This window comes from Pinus tabuliformis, chromosome 8, assembly GCF_031772625.1.
Source record: "Pinus tabuliformis cultivar Carrire ecotype Pingquan chromosome 8, CPIR1, whole genome shotgun sequence".
Lineage (NCBI taxonomy): Eukaryota > Viridiplantae > Streptophyta > Pinopsida > Pinales > Pinaceae > Pinus > Pinus tabuliformis.
In genome coordinates, this window is record NC_142294.1 from 442023024 (window position 1) to 442036969 (window position 13946).

The window sequence follows — 13946 nt, forward strand, 5'->3', positions numbered from 1 at the left end:
ATGACCAATTTCTTAGGATGAGTAATGAGAGAGTATTCAAGTATTTGTTAATTTTGTACCACCTTTTTCTATATTACCAAGATGAAAAGTTCCCTTTTACTCTCCAAAAGCTTGATACTAAAGGTCACCCTAGGTCAGTGATTTTCTGGACTCCTTTGATCCATAAGTATAACTCCCCATATCCCTATACAGACTTCATAGATCTTTTTGTACACCCTATAGTAACAATGCTGATAGGCAGCCCTCCTCCAAGAATTAGTTCAGATATCAAGAGGATCCTGCAGCTTTCAAAACAACACAAAGTGGGAGATTGGTACTTGTACCAAAATCACACTGAAATTAGGATCTATGGCTGTGAGTTGGCCCCATATAAACTACCTAGATACCTCCCAATGAGGTTATTTTCTCTGGAGTACTATAGGCAGATAATCAATTCAGATGAGGTGCATTTTGTTAAAGCCAAAAAGAAGGCCCAACTCAAAATCAAAGATCAACTAGGCCCCTTTGTGTGTAATAGCCGAGAAGCTAGAAAGGAAGAAAAGAAAATGCTTCATAGACTTAATCTAAAACAAAGCTTCATGTGGAGATATGATCCCTTGGACTTCATCTGCAACAGAAGATAGAAAAACAAGATGGCTCCCTACATTCACCATCGAATCCCTGAAATAGAAAAATATACCAATCAATTGGAATGGGTGGAGAATAATTTAGTGGACAGGGATAACACTGAAGTTGCTGTTGAAAATGATCTAATTGATCTATAGAAACAACTTGATGAGGGTTATCTCCTACAGGTTCCAGGAGGGTCTCAGGTCCAAGAAGAATCTTAAGCCCAAGAAGAATCACAGGCACAAGGAGAATCTCATGCACAAAGTGAATCACATGTAGAAGAAGAATCCCAGGTGCAAGAAGAGTCAGAACAACCAGACCTATCAGAGGAGTTAACTCAAATAGGTATATAAGAGCTCATGATGAGTACTCCCCCAATCTTGCAAACTCCTCTAAATGAGGAGGAAAACCTCAAAAGAAACATGGAAGAGGCTACTAATTCAGGCAAAGAAACCACACAGGCATATGCAGAGACCAGCCTGGTCAAGAGGCTAAGGATAAATCCTATTTCTGAACAAGAATTCACAGAAGAAATAGTTCGGGCCACCAGCATAGAAAGAGAAGGAAGCAGGCATGCCACTCCCTCTGGGGCACTCTAGAACCTTCCACATCACATACTTAGATGTTGGAAAGGCAACAGAGTATTGAAGTGTCCTCATTCAGGATGCTAGCCGACAGAGACCAAGACATCAGAGAAAGGTACAAGGACATAAAAGCCAGAAATGAGAGGCTAAAAGCCCAAACTTATGAGCAGTATTTAAATATGGCACCTACCAATCAAGCAAGGCTTATGTCAACCTATGATGTGAAGGAAGGAAAAATGTAGATGACGTTTATGAAGCCTACTACTCAGCAACCAAGAACAACAACAAACTTCAAAAAGATGGATTTCGAAATACTGGCAAAGGACATTCATCCTATTGACCAGATTGAGCTGCACAAGCAGACAGGGGATATCATTTACTCCACCTTGACAGGGAAAGCCATCACAGCCCACCAATTACAAAACTCCCTGAATAACATATAAGCTCAGTTACAATTGCATAAGGCTTCTTCACAGGCCAAAGACACCAGAATCAAGTCCTTAGAGGACTTAATCATTGAGTTGGGACACGATCCAAAAGATGTAAAGGCCACCAAAAAATTGATAAAGAAGAAGAATGATGACATAGCTTCTTTGATGAAGCAACTTAAGATTCCTTCATTACATCACCCATAAAAAGCAGAAGTCCTGGAGACACAAAAAGGACAAGAAGAGCTTATGGACTTGGTCCTAAAGCTAAATCACCAACTGAAAGAAGTAGAGGAGTTAGACACATTGATTCAGTCCAAACAAAGTGACTTGGCCACCACTTCTAGGACTGCCATTCCCACTGTTTCTACTACAAGTCCTTCAACATTGGTAGCATAATTAGCACCCACAGCTCCACCTGCCACAACACTGCCAATCACCACTGAATTTACAAAAACATGTACTTCAACAGAGAAAACAATAGAGCTGGTAAAATCCATGGAGGATATGTAAATCCAAGCAATAGATCTCAAAAGGAGGAAGGAGAAAGTGGCAAGCTTAGAAACTGACTGTAAGCTTGCCCAAATTCGGTAGAGAGAAGAAACACAGAAAGCCCTAAGGATGGGTGAAAAGATCAAGGTCCTAGAAAAAGATTTAACATTGCAGAAGCCACTAGGATAGACCAAAGAGATGCTCTGGGCCAATATCATTGACTCTGTCAATGATATTTGGCCATCAATTCAAGTTATATTTGAGCAAACTGAATTGGTGAAAGTGGCCACTGAGGCTATTCAGAAAGTAAGGGAAGATTTTGTAGACCATCCTGAGGATTCCAATTGACTCATCCACTTCCTAAACAGTAAGAACAGACATGAGCTCAATGAGCTTGGCATAGAGGATAGGATTGAAGCCATCCTGGAAGTCAAAAAGGTTCTTTTCAAAAGAAAATTTATGGTCAACTTAGAAGAAAAGTTCCACAACATGCAGGTGGCCATTGACAGGTTCATGGCCAAATTTCAATTTTGAGGGACAAAGGCCTTCCTAATCCTATGGTCATCCATAATAAACTTATGACCCAATTGGACTACAGTGACAGACTAAGGAAGTTGGCCAAGGAAAAAGCAAGCAACTCAGGTATAAAATCCTTTCCAATTGGAAAAGTATTGTATGATACTTTGGAGAATCTGTTTTTTCTAGAGAATGAGGTGAAACATTTGTTTGGCACCAAGCCCAATTTTGCTAAATGCACAGAGTTAGATGAAATCTACAGAAGGATGCTGAAAGTAAAGTTACCTGAGGATGAATGGTGGGAAAAAATGACAGATTTACTATAAGTTACCACATTAAATCTGAAAGGCAGCCAGATGTAACAAGTAAAGACAGACTAGCAGGGTCAAAGGGCAACATGTTAAAGAGTATCAGTGAAAGATCAAAGTGAAGATGATTCTAGGGTACAAATATTAACCAAATTAAAGGGCTCAAACTCAACTGCAACAACTAGCACTACCACAATAAAAGGGACAACATGATGCAATTTTCCATCTGTCCCTACCTTCATGCTTGAAGATATTTTAATTCCCTAGATTAAATCTTAGATTTTTATGAGATATCTTGTAAATATTTTTTTTTATAAATAATTCACATTTCGAAGTATTTAGTGTGGATTCAAAGACATTTCTGTAGAATTTTCTCTCAAATCAAAGTCCTATTGTATCAAAAAACTGGATTGGCTTGCTGGATCATGGAATAAAGCTCAGATATTTTTTAGGATTCTTGTGTAAAGTGGAAATCAAATAAGTATCCTCTCATGTGTATTATTGTTTTTCCTTATGTTTCTTAAAAATCATATGTGTTTCCATGGAATCTGAATGTTAAACTAGGAATAATATTTTAGAACTTGCTTAAATGCTCTCTGTCTTGACTGTTTACATTCTTAATGTTTTCTGCTAAACTATCTTAGCTAGGGAATTCTTAGTTGCTCCTTAGCTTCCATAGTTTTCCTTTTGGTCTATGTAGCAAAGGATTCTTAATTTCCCTTTGTTGATAATCACCCTCTATTCCTCATTTTAATCCTAGTCCAAGGATCCTTAAGTGCCCTTCACCCTAGTTAGGATCATTCCATCCATCAGCCCTTTGAAGATTTTCCTTTTGCTTTGCTGGCCTGCCCTATGAACATTCCCTTTAATGAATTGATCCAATTATGCTATCTTTTTATTGACTCCATAGCCCAATGTCTTGAAGAAACTAGGTCTATCCATTTGTTCCTAGAATTCCACCACCCAACCAAAATGAAAACCTTATGAACACTAAGAACTAGCCTAAAATCCCACCCAAACAAAGTTAAATTATAAAGAGAGAGTCCTCTCTAGACTTAGGTTGGATAGAACCTGAGTTTGAAGATTTGTTTGTGGTTACCTCAGATTATTCCTTCTTTTAATAACTTCTAGGGAAAACTTTTGAGTGATAACAGCTGCAACCTAGCCTTCAACAAGACCTCCTTTTTATGTTATTCCTCCACCTGTGCTAGGAGTTGCTTTCCTTCTTGAAGTTTAGCAAGACATTTTGCTGGTGCTATGGAGCGCACGGTCGCCCCGACTTCGTCATATTGTCACTGCAGCTCCTTGACCTCAGTGTTTAATGTCTGTAGGTTCGGATCCTCCTGCAGATTGGTCACTAACTCCATTTCTTGTTCAAAAAATGTCGTACAGTCAGCGACTGTGGCATCTAGGGTGGCCATTCCTACCTTTATCATGGCTCTGTGTTGCTCCCGAACCTCAGGTGAAGTCGTGTCCTGCAATTTTAACTGTAGCTCTGTGATCTTCATATTGAGCTCAAACTGAACTCGGCCAACCTTGGATTTAGTTTCGCACACACCAGCGGCTAGTTTTCTGATCTTTGCTTCTGGTTGTGCATCCTCTGGGATGTGGAGTTCAGGCATTGTCTTGCATGCCTCTGCTACTATGGAATCTAGTCGTAAACTCTGTGCCTGTAGCGTCTCCTTTTCCTTTAGAGCTTATGTTTTTTCAGTGAACATCTTCTCATTTTTCACTTTGTACTTGCTGATAAGGTTTAAGGCATGCTGCTCCCGAGCTCTCAATTCATCTGCCACCCCTGAATGTAGTGCGTGGAGGGTCTCATTGGAGAGTGCCGCTATATTTAGTGTAATTTTCTTGATCATACTGAGTATGATACGATCATCAATAGTTTTTGTGTGAAGGGACCCATCTGTCAATGCTATAGTTCTGAGGTCAAGGGTCCTTCATAACTCTACTGCTTGGCTCATCCTAGGTGCTAGGATCGCTTGCTCCATGCTTGCTTGTCTAGTGCCCACATGTATCCTGATTTCTTGGATATGCAGCTTGCACAAATATTTTTGGATTCTCCCTAGCATCTGCATGTACTGCTACTCAAACTGTTACAGCACCTCAGTTGTGGTATCCCTGATCTCATCGAGATCACCTTCTGTTAAGACCATGGGATCCACTTGTGAATTATCTGATTTCTTCTTTTTCCTTGGACCTTCTTGTTTCTCCTTGCCACATTTCTTTAGAATGAATGGGGTCCTATACCCCTCATCTCCTCTGCCACCTTGCCCTGAAAGTTCTTCCTCCTCTGTTTTTGGTAAAGGTGACTTGTCACCTTTTTGTGACTCCCGTTGTTCCTGTTCCACCTGGTACTTGGTAGCACATTCTTGCTCCACTTGATCCTTCTCTGCAGCTTCCTTCTTTTTGTGTGTAGCCAGGTTACACACAGATTTCTTAGCTGCCTCCTTTATTTTCTGTGCGGTGGAAATCTCTACACCCGTACTTGGCCCCGCATCTAAGTGTGATGGGGTGCACCATTCTACAGGCCGTTTCGCAACAACCTCCTTCACATCAATTTATGTGACCAAATATGGCAAGTCATGCCACTTCTACTCTGGATCCTTTCACACCTGGATATACACCCTATGGAAGTCAACCTTGAATGCTGCGTAGGCTGATAGCTATGTGAACAAGGTTGGGGACAACGAGATCCATCTCCATGAGGACCCAAAAGATCTTCATCTATGAGTTGTGCGAAATCCTTGGTAGAACATAAAGAAGAAAACTATGTGGCCTTTGGCAATCCTTCCTGATGTGGAGGAACTGGCTACCCTCCACCAGTTTCCATGCAACTAACACAATGGAAAATAATAACCAAGCATAATGAAATGACTTGTTTTCATCTTGGGCCTCACGGAAGTTCAATAGGAACTCCTGGCAGAGGTATCTTGACCAATTAAATTGTATGCCCTTCACGCACTGTGCAACTAAGGAGACTACAAGCGCTGGAACTTCATCTGCATGAAATTTCCTCATTACCTTCCCTGCTAAGATCTGGGTGGCTATTTGAACTACGGGGTCTGTTATAGAAAAAATTGAATACCATCGTGACTTCTTCATGAGGTTGTAATATTTCTTCATTCTTTCTGCAAGGTCCTTTTCCCCCATCTTTCCACCAAACTCCTTGGCCGAGTTCGCACCCTTATAAGGTAGGTGCATGATTCTGTGAATGAGCATATAAGTGATGGGTATAGGCCCTCCTATCCATAGACACCCATCATGCACAAATGTGAGCATTTGGCACACACAAATTGTGTTGATAGGGGTGTGATGATAATGGGGTGCACAAATTAGATTGAGTAACCTCGAGTGCTCCACAATGCGAATCAATTCCTCTGTCTCTAATGCTATTACACCTGATTCTGTAAAGTAAACCCTTCTCATAAACTTATCTATCACCAAGTGGTGAATCCTAGCATGATATGCTAGGTCCCAATCCTCCATTTTTAGCAATGGGATCCACGCGAGCCACAGACCTTCAAAAGGAACCTTCTCAGGTAGTAGGGGCATGCAAATGGTGAATTTCTCAGAGTCTGGGTCCTTCGTGACCTTTTTCTTTCCCTTCCTTGGAGGGATATACTCGAGTAGCCTGGTTATGGGTTCAATTCCTTCAACATCAATGTCTTATGTTCCCTGGCCTTCTTTTGCCTCCAGGTCGACTACTTTCTCCAAATTCTTATCTTTCTTCTATTTTTGGGTTTCGTTATGCTTCCTAAGGGAAGCGCGGACTGGCACTAACTTCTTATGCTTTTCCTTCTGTGGTTTGGTTGTTTGGGTTTCTTTAGTAGGGGCAGGCTTCAGCCTAGGAAACCTCAGTGCCATAGGCACATCAGCTGGAGCTTCCATACTTAAGACTTCCAGGGCAACTCCCTTAGAGGCAACATCACCCGTACTCATAGTTTTAGTAGGACTTGGGCCAAGCATTTTATCTAGGATAAATTTCTGGTTCAACATAGACAACTTAGCAAATGTGGGGCTCGCGACTAAATCTTCCCAATACGATCGGTTCATAGGCGGCATGCAACAAATCTCACTAATAATTCTGAGAGTGCAAAGTGTTCTCTGTTGGACTGACATGTGTAATTTATAGTGAGTTTTGAATTCAAATCTAATCATTCTGCCAAATTTCTGACAATTAATGCTATTTTGGTGGTATATCTTCAAATATTTGTGCCTTAAATGTCACCAACCCGCTCGTCTTAATCGTCTTTTGGCCATCAAGTCATGAACAATGGCTCCAACGATCACTTTTTTGCTGTGCTGCAGGGCACTCTCTTCCATGGCGTAGCTTCCTGCGAGTAGCGTCATAGGTTGCAACTTCATCATTTTCCACGCAACCTACTCACTGCATTTCCCTTCAAACCTGGTAGTGTAGTTTAGAGTCCCGCGCTTTCTTGCAACTTCCTAGAGCACTAAGACTATCCTGCCACAATATAGTCCTTGCGCAGGATCCCCTGAATATAATTTCAATCTCCTCCCATTCACTCTTCCCGAGAAATGTTTCCCATTCAGCTTTGCGAGTTGAACTGCACCTCCATCTGTAATTTTTTTGAAAATATATGGCCCTAGTCAATGCATCTGGAATTTCTCCAGAAACTTAGTGAATTTACTATCATATAACAGGACAAGATCATTTAATTTGAACGTGCGAAGCTTAATGTGGAGATCATGCCATGCTTTTTCTCATTCCTTCTTTACTTTTTGATTAAATATTATTAGAAATCGATCCTATTTGAGCTCCATCAACTGCGTGAGCCATTCCTCCAAGGCCTCGCAATCCACCATACCTATGAGAGCTTATATGCATAGAATAGGCATAATGTACTCCATTCGCATTATCGTTTCTACACCATATACCAATATGAATGACGTTTTCCCTCTTAGCTTCTTGCAAGTAGTCCTATAAGCCCTTAACACTGTAGGTACACAAACATCATAGTCATTTCATTGCACATTGCATATCTTCCTCAGCGCATTCTCCAAAATCTTGTTGAAGGCTTCAACAGTTCCATTGGCCTGTGGGTGATACAGTGTACTCTTTTGATGGTATGCCTAGAATTATTTAGTCATTGTGCTGATCGTCTAATTTAGAAAGTGCGTACTCTTGTCACTCATCAACACTTTTGGGCAGCCGAATCTGGTTAAGACATTTTCAAACAAAAACTTTGCTGCCATAGCCCCTGTGTAATCCCTAACTGGCTGTGCTTCCACCCATATGGTTAGATATTTTGTCACGTTGATGACATAGCGCACACCTGTTTTATTTCCTAGGGGCTGAATTGGCCCAACGAAATCAATCGCCTATTTCTCAAATGGATACAAAGATACTTGAGGATGTGACGGGAATTCATCACTTCGCGATGGTCTACAAGTTCTCTGACATGCATTGCATGCCTTACAATATGCCTTGGAATCCTTGTGTAGCATTGGCACCATAGACTTGCACGCAAAATCTTTTGCGTAGTTGGATTTCCTGCATAATGATCTCCTACAGCCCCTCCATGAGCTTCAGCGAGGATTCTATCCCTCTCAAAATTTGGCACGTATCTTCACAATATTTCATCAACACCCATCTTATACAAATGTCCCGCAATTATTGAAAAATATATTGTGCAAACTACTAATTCCTTATTTTGCTGACTTGTATATCCTTTTGGTGTCATCCTTGTATTCAATAAGTGAGTAATGCTTGCAAAATGATTATCTGCTACGTGCACTGCAAAGAGCTGTACATCTAGCAACACTTCCTCCAGATTAGTAGGCTCTTCGCCTGTTTAGATCCGCGACAGTTGGTCTGGTCCTACATTTAACCTCCCTGGCTTCACAATTAATTCAAAGTCATACTCCTGAAATAATAGAATACACCTGTAGATCTTCCCCCCAACACAGGCTTATTTTCCAGGTATTTCAAATCAGAATGATTTGTGTACATTTTGAAATTCCCTCCTAATTGATAATGCCTAAATTCTACAGTGCGTACACCATGGCCAATCGTTCGCACTCAGTCATTGAATAATTCTTCTCAGCCTTTGATAATTTCCTACTCGCGAAGGCTATACGATGATCCATTTCTCCTTCACCGACTTGTGTTAATACAAAACCCAACGCAATTCAAGAGGCATCCACATGGATGTGAAATTCCTTTTTCCAATCAGGGAATACTAAGATCAGCGCAGTGACCATATTTTCTATCAATACATCTAATTTGCATTGACATTCTTTGTCTCAATATAATGTTGCATCCTTCTTTATCAGTTTCTCCATGGGTGTGGTAATCTGAGCATATTCTTTGATAAATTTTATATAATATCCCATATGTCCCAGTGTTGTGTGCAACTGATCAACATTCCTTGGGGCCTCTAAATTCACAATTACTACAATCTTTGGAGGGTCCACCACCAATCCTTGATTACACACAATGTGACCTAGCAACATCCCGAAAGGAACACAAAATATGCATTTCTTCAGGTTCAGTGCGATCTGGTATCTGCGACACATATCCAACATCATGCACATACTTGCTACATGGTGCTTTACTAGTTCGAATGTCGTCTAGTAATCAAATTACACTTCCAGGAACTTATGAATGAACTCTTTGAATGCTTCGATGACTACGCGAGAAAATATCATAGGCACATTCTTGAGTCCAAATGGCATGACAATGTACTGAAAACAATCCCACTCCATTGTGAAGGTTGTTTTGTTCCTATCCTCTGGCACAATCTTAATCTGATGATACCCACAAAACTCGTCAGTAAGGGAGTAGGCCTCCTACCCTCCAAAATTGTTTAATACTTCATTAGTAAATGACATGAGGAATGGATCATGGACACACACATCATTAAGCTTCCACAAGTGTACACAAATCCTTATATCACCCTTCTGCTTCTTCTCCTGCACTACCATTGGGCTCACCCAATCATATTCTTCCACCAGTTCTACGATGCCTACTTCCAGCCTCTTATCTAGCTCTAGGCGAACCTTTTCCTTGTATTTAGGATTAAGGCGATATGGTGTTTGTTTAATAGGCTTCACGTCGAGCTTCAAAGTGATCTTCATAATACCCAAATCACCAACTATGCCCTTCAAGTCTGAGAACTTGGTAGGGAATAGATCCTGGTGTTTACGAAGTAACTCAACAATTTTATCCATGGTAGCATCGTCCCAGTAATATCCAATCTTCACAAACTTTGGCTATACTTTAGTACTAATGTTTACTTTCTTTGTCTTCAACAAAACAGTGATATCCAGGTTGTCTAATTGTGTGCCTTCGACTTCGCGATGCCCTTCTGCCTTAGGAATATTAATGTTTCTTGGATCTTCATCTTCCTTTTTAGCGGTCACATTATAACATTCCTGTGCATGGCGAAGATGGGTTCTCCAATCCATTTGGGTCCATTCCATAGGTTCTTGCGACGTTATGAAGATAACTTCTTTAATCTCCTGTAGAGCTTCATTGATGTTGGCGAAGCCGTATTCAAAGCTGAAGGTCAATAAGAACCCTTCCTTCAATATATCCCACTTTGTGGTGCCATGGCGGAGCTCCATTTCCAGATACCAGTTCATGGGAATTGTGTCCAAAGTATGGAAAAATATGTGTACCCACTCTGGCTGTGGTTTTGTTCCCCATGCTTTAGTCCATTTTTCTAGGTGATTGTGTGGATCATCCCTTCTATTATATTTCTCAGTCAATCGAGTGTTAAGATGCCCAAACTGTAACCTCATCATTCTTCTATAATCTTGACATCACTCAAAGCTATCCTTATGTGTACCCCACCATCATGCGGGCGTAGCACACAATGCCAAATCTAAGGCTTGGAAGCGGTGATCCTCAGGGACTTCACGATCAAATTCATCCAAAAACTGATCTACATTAGTTAAACCATCATAGTAGGGTAATTTCCTTACCTCCGACAAGACACAGCGCAATGACTTTGTCATCATATTGCATTGCAACATAGATACTTCATGCAAGCAATTTTGCCAATGCTACAATTCTTCGTCTGAATCAGAGTTGCAATAACTCTCCCAATCCCATGCAATCTGCCCATCAGCTATCGGATTGATCTAGTCCTGGTCTTGCACTGTTATTTTATAGATTTGATCCAGTTCATCATCACTTTCTTCATAATCGTGGACTGGTTCAGTATAGCGCGCTCCTTCTGCAGGGTCCAATGGTAATACAAACCAAAGTGATTTCTTTTCAAACGACATTGTCCTCTTCTTCAAATTGCTGACCCGATTCATATCAATAGCCCAGTCAATTCCCAAGAGTGCAGGGTATGGATTGGTGTCATCAACAATCTCTATAACCTCAAAGTCGACCTTTGTGATCGCATCTTCAATATCAACTGTTACTACATATAATCATCGCATAGGGATGATTTTCTACTAGTTTTCCCTTCTGAGTTGAATCAGAGACCACTGCAGCGTATGTCTCCCCATTCTTTCCCATGTTTTTTTTTCTAGTACATTCACATCAGAACCAAAATCCAAGATGACCGGGTCCATCTCATAATCTCCTATTTGCACGGTGAGCCTCATCTCGTGCCTTATGTTCGCCATTTTTTCTGACCACTCGATGTCCATCAGGAACCTTTTCTTTGTTGGTGCACTTATTTATTAATTTCTACAGGGCTTCCATAACTTTGCTATCACACAACAACTTTATGAAGGTCTCCAAAAACGTAGTAAGCAACAACTCTCTTGCACCTTGTCCTAACTTCCTGAGGCGGACACCTAAATGAAGCTTTTCTTGGCCTCAAATGTTTCCCTCGTGCAATTCAGATCAAAACCAACTTCCTTCTATAGCACTTTGCGGACCCATCCGTCCTCTTTAGGTTGTTTACCCTTACCATCGACAATCATTATTCCACTTCTCAACACTATATTATCACATTGATCTTCCTTGTGGGGCTCAGCTCTCATCATCTGTAAATTTTACGTAGGCTACTGAGGCTGTGCTTTCTTCTGTTGCATTTTAGCTATCAACACCGGTCATTCTTCTATAATATGGTCAAACTGGCTGCAGCATTGACATGATGGGCGGGTCTAATTCTAACATTCTCACGCATAGTTCCCTGACATTCCACAGTTGTAGTAGATGAGTTGACCGCAGCCTCTACCAAGCCCTCCTCCTTCTCAGCCTCGTCCTCTTCCCTGATAACCTCCGTGCATCCCTTTGGTGCCTTGATCTGGAGGCCAAGTTTCTACCTGCATTTGGTATGTAGGTGTTCTTTCCATCATTAGCTCATAGCTGTGACAGTGGTGCTCATGGCCCACTGATTTCCAGAAGTTATATAACAACTAGTAGGTTGTTTGAACAAACTTTTGAAGTAAATGAAAATTATCCATTGCATGTTGTCCAATAACCTGACAAATAGCGCACCATAGCACAACCCCCATGCTTAGCCTTTCTGGAGCTTTTGGATTTAGGGGAATTGGTCCCCCTACTATAATATAATTTGAGTACACGATACAATGGTTTTTATCGTGCGCTTGGCTCTTGCATTTTGGACACCAGACTTCTGTGCACACCTCTAGTTTAGTCTCCTTGTCTTTCTTCAAACTCTACAGTTGTAAGTGTAAGTTGTAGCTATGTAACTGAGAGTGGATTTGCTATACCCCGAAGGTCACATCTTGAATAGGCATTGCATGCAACCTCATCATGATTTCTAAGGCCTCTGCCTGCATTCCAATCTTCTGTTGCATTAGAGAAATTCTCAGGTGGGGTAGAAGTGAAGCTATAAACCACTCACAATGCTGACCATCCATGCGCTGCATGTTATATTCTCGAATTTGACACTTCAACCTTTGATCTAATTCCCAAGGCATCTAATCGACCCTCATCATGATTTCCTTAAATCGAACTACTGACTACGAGTCAGACTTAGGCTTACTAAACTCTTTGTTTAAAGTTTCCTTAGTTTCTGCTAGTGACGCAAGAGGATTATTGGAACAATACTTGATATAACAAGTCAGTGTGCAATCCTGCAGAGTGGTAACTAGCTGTGCCTTGTTTATATTGTCATCACTAATATGTTGTGTTGTCCAAACAACATTCGCGGCAAAAAAAAACTTCTCTATATCTTCACTCCCTATGCCCTTGAAAATCAGCATCTTCATCATGTTCACCATGTTGAATGGTGGTGGTGGAGGTGGAGGTGTGGGCAAAGGTGTGTGCAGTGGAGGTGGAGTGGACATATGATTTACTCGAGGAATCTCCTGAGTGATTAGTTGAATAGTGCTTTGTGGTGGAGTCTGTTCTGTTGCTTTTTTGTCACTTAAAGGAGGTCCAATCAAGGGACTATACTCTAGTCCTGATCCTTCACAATTTCTAAAGAATAATCCACTTCACGTAGCTACTAAAATCAAGGTAATGGCATCATCCATTTTTCACACAACAACATCTTAATCCAAGTATTGAATGATCTTAAATACTTACCTCGTGGTCCCTTGAAAAATCGTTACTCCACTTTGATATAACTGACCGAGGTATCAACTGTAAATTCTGTAAAAAATCCTCCTAGAATCTCATCAATCCAATGATCAACGCCCCATGCAATCTTGTTTTCAAAGGTTTCTAATCATCACACTAGTTTTGGAGTCCACATTATAGGATTATCGAGCTTCCACCTTCCTTGACTATCTGTCAATTTAGCCAACCATTCATACAACTCAATGGGGAAGGTGCAGAAGAAGATTTGGTGTATCTCCATATACAGATACCTGTTCAACCACTCTTCCTTTGATAGGTGAAGATTCCTGTTTTCTTGCGCTGCGAACTTGTGAATCTTCTGATCCAACCAATTTTCAATTTCTTTCTTAGTCGAATTCCAGTGATGCGAAATCACACATCTCTTTCAAGCATATCTCGGTCCCGGTAATGGAACCATTTGTTGGCTTAAGGGGTCCTAACCAAGGTTTAGAGTTAATTGCGCTAGCCAACAAATCCCTACACC